At 41.1% G+C, this 7,015-nt stretch overlaps 1 protein-coding gene across 1 annotated transcript in view; it reads right to left on the bottom strand.

Annotated features, from left to right (window-relative positions):
• The window catches only part of LOC111979664 (lactosylceramide 1,3-N-acetyl-beta-D-glucosaminyltransferase A-like), a 15,324-nt gene extending 14,232 nt beyond the window's left edge, over positions 1–1,092 (bottom strand). Inside the window, exon 1 of the mRNA XM_024010283.2 lies at positions 917–1,092. The gene's annotated coding sequence lies outside the window, so the exon portion shown is untranslated. The remainder of the gene's footprint in view (positions 1–916) is intronic.
• Between the last annotated feature and the right edge of the window lie 5,923 nt (positions 1,093–7,015).

Here is a 7,015-nt window from a genome sequence, read left to right on the forward strand (position 1 = left end):
CTGTCATCAAGGCAAAGGGTGGCTACTTTGGAGAATCTCAAATATAAAATATATTTTGATATGTTTCTCACTTTTTTTAGTTACTACATGATTCCATATGTTATTTCATAGTTTGTCTTCACTATTATTCTTCAATGTAGAAAATAGTACAAATTAAAGAAAAAACCTGGAATGAGTAGGTGTGTCCAAACTTTTGACTGGTACTGTATATATATTTTTTTATGTATTCACAAATGTAGTGCACTGGGCCTTTACTAGTCCTGTATTAGCAGACCGATATAGCCCTCGTTAGGGCGGAGAGACGTGTATCTTGTCAGTATATCCATAATATTTGCTCCAGCTAAACTTAGAGGACAGTAGGCCTAACTACTTTCAAAAAGCATGTTTAAAAATATATATTTTATTGTCACCAGATCGGTGCAGTGTAATGTGTTGTTCTGATGARAAGTACGCAAATGGCGTTATTAGACTGAAAGATTATAAGGTMATTTGGTCAAATTTGTGAGCCTCTCCATGCTTATTAGTTGCTCATTCAAAATATTTGCTGCTACTTCACTCAATCCCGTTTTAACCGTTTCCCTTCCTAACTGTTTTACTGTTTTAGATCAACCAGAAACGTTTCATTGGCCAAATATTCTAAGATTTTCATAAAAATGGCACATATGTGGAGGCAAAAAGAGTTGGGTAGGTGCAGCGGTCCGGAGCGCATGGAGTTTCGCTCTGCCACTTCTCGCAATGGTGCTCCTTTAGTAGTTAGATCAAAGCTGAATCAATGTCTTGGAAGATCACATAATAAATCATTAGTATTCTACATAAATAACAAAACATTTTCCCACCGCTATGGTCACAGGTCGTATAAATAGATCTCAAACTGGAAAGAATCACTGCCGAGCACGCGCGTCAACACGGCACTTACCGCTGTTATGTATAATATCCAAATGATATTAGTCCCAATGTCAACCGACTCCTGTTGAGTTTTCCCCTCCTGTACAGATTCTCTTCTTGTATAGCTCTGGAAGTTTTTCTGTCTACCTGGAGTGATTGGAGTGGAGTCACACTCCAACTCCTCTCTCTAGAAGCAGCGGCAGCAGCTGCCAGTTAAACGGAGTGTGTCAGCATCACTCTGTCCAGAGCGTGGGAATACCGTTCTTGTGGGTGTTGCCACTACCTCTCTGCTCACTCCCCGCCCTCACACACTGTGGGGGTGTGTAGACAGGGAGGTAGGAAGCCATGTGAGGGAGTGAAAGACTCTTGAAGTGCTTGCTTACACCTCAACATTTTCAACSAGAGGTTTTCCCCTGACGATATCAAATCCATAAACATGTCCCTAGATCATCTATGGTACTTTATATATTTTTTATTAACTAGCCATGTCAGTTAACAACACATTCTTAGTTACAATGGTGGCCTACCGGGGAACAGTGGGTTAACTGCCTTGTTCAGGGGCAGAACAACATTTTTTTTTACCTTGCCAGGTCCGGGATTTGATCCAGCAATCTTCCGGTTACTGGCCCAACGCTCTAACCACCGCCCCAATCATATAAAGTATCATCTATCATATAGTAAAAGTAAAGACAAAGGAAATAATCTGAGTTTCCCAACAAATAATACTGTCTTAAAAAAAAAATTATTAGATCAAAGGAAATTATCTGTCATGCATCTATTATTATATAATTATATATTATATAAAAATGATATTTGAAAATAAAAGAAACAACAAGTGAGATATTGGCAAAACACACTAACAGTTAAAACTAAGTAAATTTAAATAAACATATCTAGTAATGGCACAATGAAGTCACAGTCAATTGTGTGGCGACAACGGTTTCTCAGAATCGTATCCTGTCTTTCAATCTGAAACCATTATACTCATCTAGTACAAAGAGAGTAGAGACAAAGGAAATGATCTATCATGCATCTAGTATTAGCTAGCTATTAACAGAGGGAGGAGACACTGTCAAGGCCTCTTCCTGTTCTCTCTCTCACCATAATGAAGGGTTTTTCTTGATGTTCTAGTCTAGTCTTGTTCTGGGCTAGTGTCATGTTCTGGGCTGCTGGGTATTTTGTTAACCAGCTAAATGTAACTACATGTAATCTACGTAATCCCCAAAAGTAATTATTTATCAGGGGAGGGCCATAAACAATAACTAGTAATGATGCATACTCAAAGAAAGGTTCAAATMTCAGCTTTCTGGTAAACATAGTTATAAATTGCTGAGGTGTAGTCACTTTTGATGACGCATGCTCAAGTATCTATCTGTCATGCATCTATTATTCTTCCTGTTCTCTCTCTCACCACAGTGAATGTTCAGTGTTCTACTAGTCTTGTCCTGGGCGAGTGTCATGTTCTGGGCGGCTGGGTCTTTTGTTAACCAGTTAAATGTAACTAAATGTAATCTTCATTTATCATGAGAGGGCCATATACAGTAACTAGTAARGCCTACTCAAAGGCTCAAATCTCACCTTTCTCTTAAACATAGTTTATACATTGTTGAGGTATAGTCACTTTTGAGCACACAAACTCAAGTACACAGTACAAATAGGATACAAATATGAAAATAGAAAATATTTTATACAATGTATTTCCTATTCAACAAAACTGTATGAATAAGGGCTTGAAATTAGGTTATATGCTTTCTAAATATAGCATGATAAAAAACGACTAAGTATAAGGTTTCAACTTCCTTATAACTGTAAAATACATATTTGTATGTYTAGTGTTAGAGAAAATGTGCATATTTTCTAAAGGTCTCTCTTGATCAAAACGTCTGCCCCCACCGCTGTGAATGTTTCACAGAGCTCTAGCGTAGCTTCCTGAACTCATTAAGAACCCGCCTTTCATCTAATATTAATATTGTCCCTCTATGACAAACTGTTTTTGATTTAAAATCTATTAATTATTTGAGATGAATGGCTATAAATCGATCTCTGAATGTGATACCCGTGATGAAAACACACTCTCCTGCTGCGCTACGATGTAACGATTGCAAGCATGTGCTTTGTCAGTGGCTGTGATGTTTAGGTTTCAGCCAGTAGTTGATGKACAGTCAGAACAAAAAATGAAATTGTAGGAGGGACATCCTAGCTTCAAGTGCTTTCAGATTTCACATCCTAAGTCACACAGGCTCAGAAAAAATACTACTGTGTCCGTGGGAACCCGGGACTCAACGCAAGCCATTTCGATCTACGGAATCCACAGATCAGATTTATAAGTGACAAAACGGAACCGGTACCAGAACCACCTAAAAAGGGGACCTTACACCTAAGAGGTTTAACTAAGGGCTACTAGACAATAGCAGACAAGACAACAACAAAACGATTCATCCTCAATTCAAACTCACAGAGGATTTTTAAACCTGTTCAAAAACATAATTACCTGATTTAATAAAAAATATATATATAACCAGTGTGTGATTCTATTTGGAGACAGCAGAATAATTAGTCTGGATCATGACTCAGTGACATCAGTTATGATTATGAAGATCTGTAAATACTTAAACTCATTACCACATGGAATCTGTTGTTAGACTGTGTGTGCAAGGGTTCACATGCTATGATCTGGTTGAGCACAGTTTAACTATGGTGTTTTATTAGGAAAATATGACACGTGTATCTGACCAATCACAGGCCTCTGTCTATAACAAAACATTTTTAAATCCAATGTTTGTCACAATGGCTGTGGMCCAAACACACATACCATACAGTGCATTCGAAAAGGATTCAGACCCCTTGACTTTTTCCACATTTTTTTTATCCCCTAAATCTACACACAATACCCCTTAATGATAAAGCAAAAACAGGTTTTTAGAATTTTTAGCAAATTTATAACAAATACAAATCCGAAATATCACATTTACATAAGTATTCAGACCCTTTACTCAGTACTTTGTTGAAGCACCTTTGGCAGCGAATACAGCCTCGAGTCTTCTTGGGTATGACGTTACAAGCTTGGCACACATGTATTTGGGGAGTTCCTCCCATTCTTCTCTGCAGATCTTCTCAAGCTCTGYCAGGTTGGACGGGGAGCGTCGCTGCACAGCTATTTTCAGGTCTCTCCAGAGATGTTCGATCAGGTTCAAGTCCGGGCTCTGGCTGGGCCACTCAAGGGCATTCAGAGACTTGTCCCGAAGTCACTCCTACATTGTCTTGGCTGTGTGCTTAGGGTCATTGTTCTGTTGGAAGGTGAACTGTCACCCCCAGTCTGAGGTCCTGAGCGCTCTGGAGAAGGTTTTCATCAAGAATATCTCTGTACTTTGCTCAGTTCATCTTTCCCTCGATCCTGACTAGTCTCTCAGTCCCTGCCGCTGAAAAACATCCCCAAAGCATGATGCTACCACCACCAAGCTTTACTGTAGGGATGGTGCCAGGTATCCTCCAGACATGACGCTTGGCATTCAGGCCAGAGAGTTCAATCTTGGTTTCGTCAGACCAGAGAATCTTGTTTCTCAATAGTCAGAGTTCTTTAGGTGCCTTTTGGCTCCAAGCGAGCTGTCATGTGCCTTTTACTGAGGAGTGGCTTCCGTCTGGAATATTAGATTGGGTTTCTGTTACATAGAGGAGAAAGTCATCTGCATACAGAGATCTTATTTAGAGTATCTTTAGTATTATAGCCGTGTATTGTTGTGTGAGATCTGATCACTTGAGTGAGAGGTTCAACGGCTAGAGCAAAAAGCAGAGGCGACAGCACACAACCCAGCCTTGTCCCTCTATGATGGTTAAATCGGTGCGACAATGATTGGTTATTGAGTATTCCCGCGCAGGGGTTCCTATATAGAAGCTGAATCCATTTTATGAACCCGATAGGACCACTCAACTTGGTCAAAGGCCTTTTCAATGTCAATAGATATAACGGCAAGGTCCACGTTAGGTAACCTCTGAGAATACATAATGTTGAAGAGGTGCCTGAGATTGAAGAATGAGTTTCTGTTGGGGATAAAGCCGGTCTAGTCTGAATGGACCCATTTGCCCATTAAAGTGCTAGGCCTGTTAGCCAGAGTTTTTGCTAAGATCTTCTGGTCTGTATTGAGGAGAGATATTGGTCTGTATGACCCTACTTCTTCCGTATCTTTACCTTTTTTATCTATAACTCGAATAACCAACTCATACAAGGTAGGTTGGAGAGCTCCATCCTCATTGGCCTGAACAAACAGTTTGTACAGGTAGGGAGAATATGCCCAGAACTCACTTTCTCTCCTCCACCGGGCTGACTCCCTTCCAATGTGTCCTGGGATATCAGCCGGCCCTGGCTCCATGGACTCCGAGCCAGACCGAGGCCCCTGCAGTAGACGAGTGGTTCCGGCGCGCAGAGGTGTGGATCAGAGCCCCCGGTTTGTGGGGCCCTTCAATGTCCTCCGGAGGGTCAAAAGGGTAACCTATCGTCTAAAACTCCCCACCAACTACCGGATCTCACCCTCCTTTCATGTTTCCTTCCTCAGGCTGGTGGTTCCTGGTCCCCTGGCTTAAGCCGTCCCCTACGACACCCCTCCGCCTCCCCTGGACATCGGGGGAACCCCACCTATGCTGTTAGGGCCCTCCTGGACTCCCGATGTCATGGGGGTCGACAACAGTACCTGGTGGACTGGGAGGGTACGGTCCCGAGAAGCGCTCTTGGGTCCCGGTGGCGGACATCTTGGACCCCAACATCATCCGGGATTTCCATCTTTATTTAGCCCTGAGTTGACATCAGTCATTAGGTAATATTGTTTTCTCTCACRTTCTGTATCATTGCTTTATTAAACTCACCTGCTTCCTGACTCCTGGCATATTATGATACACTGGAGTAAAAGTGCCGCCTGGAATTAAGTGAATGTTGGTTTTATCTTTAAAGTTCAGTTTTTCAACAGAGGTCTTCCCTTCTGTCCACACTCAGTGCTGGTAAATGTCAAATATTATATGCTGTCTAGGAGTGACTTTATGGTAGAATCTTCTCTTTTAACTGTACTGTAGATCTGACCAAATCAGTTCGGCACCTGCATGTGCGCATATGACTGTGTGCTACAGGATTCCGTACATTGTGTGSCTTGCATTCACTTCCTCCTGGAGTGTCAGTAAGAAGTGTTGTACAGAATCACCCTTACAGTAACTTCAGAAAGAATTCACACCCCTTGACTTTTTCCAATTTTTGTTGCGTTACAGCCTGAATTTGGATTGAATTGAGATTCTGTGTCACTGGCCTACACATACATTTTTACAAATGTATAAAAAAAACATGTCTCAAGTCAATAAATATTCAACCCCTTTGTTATGGCAAGACTAAAAGTTCAGGAGTAAAAATGTGCTTAACAAGTCACATAATAAGCTGCATTGACTCACTCTGTGTGTAATAACAGTGTTTTAACCTGATTTTTGAATGACTACCTCATCTCTGTACCYTACACATACAATCATCTGCAAGGTCCTTCAATCGAGCAGTGAATTGCAAACACAGATTAAACCACAAAAATCTAAATGTTAACAAGCAAACATTGAATATACCTTCGAGCGTGGCGAAGTTATTAACCGCGCCCTAGGGCGGAGTGGTCTAAGGCACTGCATCTCAGTGCAAGAGGTGTCACTACAGTTCCTGGTTTGAATCCGGGCTGAATCATATCTGACCGTGATTGGGAGTCCTATAGGAGCTCACCATTGGCCCAGTGTCGGCTGGGGTAAGAATTTGTTCTTAACTGACTTGCCAAGTGAAATAAAGATTGGGAAGGACTAGGAAGTTTTTTGGGGGATAAAAAGCCAAGCACAGAAAAAACTGGTTCAGTCTGCTGTCCAACAGACACTGGGAGACAAATTCACCTTTCCACAGGACAATAACCTAAAACACAAGGCCACATCTACGCTAAAGTTGCTTACCAAGACAACATTGAATGCTCCTGAGTGGCATAATTACAGTTTTGACTTAAATCTGCTAGAAAATCTATGGCAAGATTTGAAAATGGCTGTCTAGCAATGATCAACAACTAATTTGATAGAGCTTGGAAGAATTTAAAAAATAATAATCCCGGTGTGCAAATCTCTTAGAGATTTA

This window comes from Salvelinus sp. IW2-2015, linkage group LG19 (genome assembly GCF_002910315.2).
Source record: "Salvelinus sp. IW2-2015 linkage group LG19, ASM291031v2, whole genome shotgun sequence".
Classification (NCBI taxonomy): domain Eukaryota; kingdom Metazoa; phylum Chordata; class Actinopteri; order Salmoniformes; family Salmonidae; genus Salvelinus; species Salvelinus sp. IW2-2015.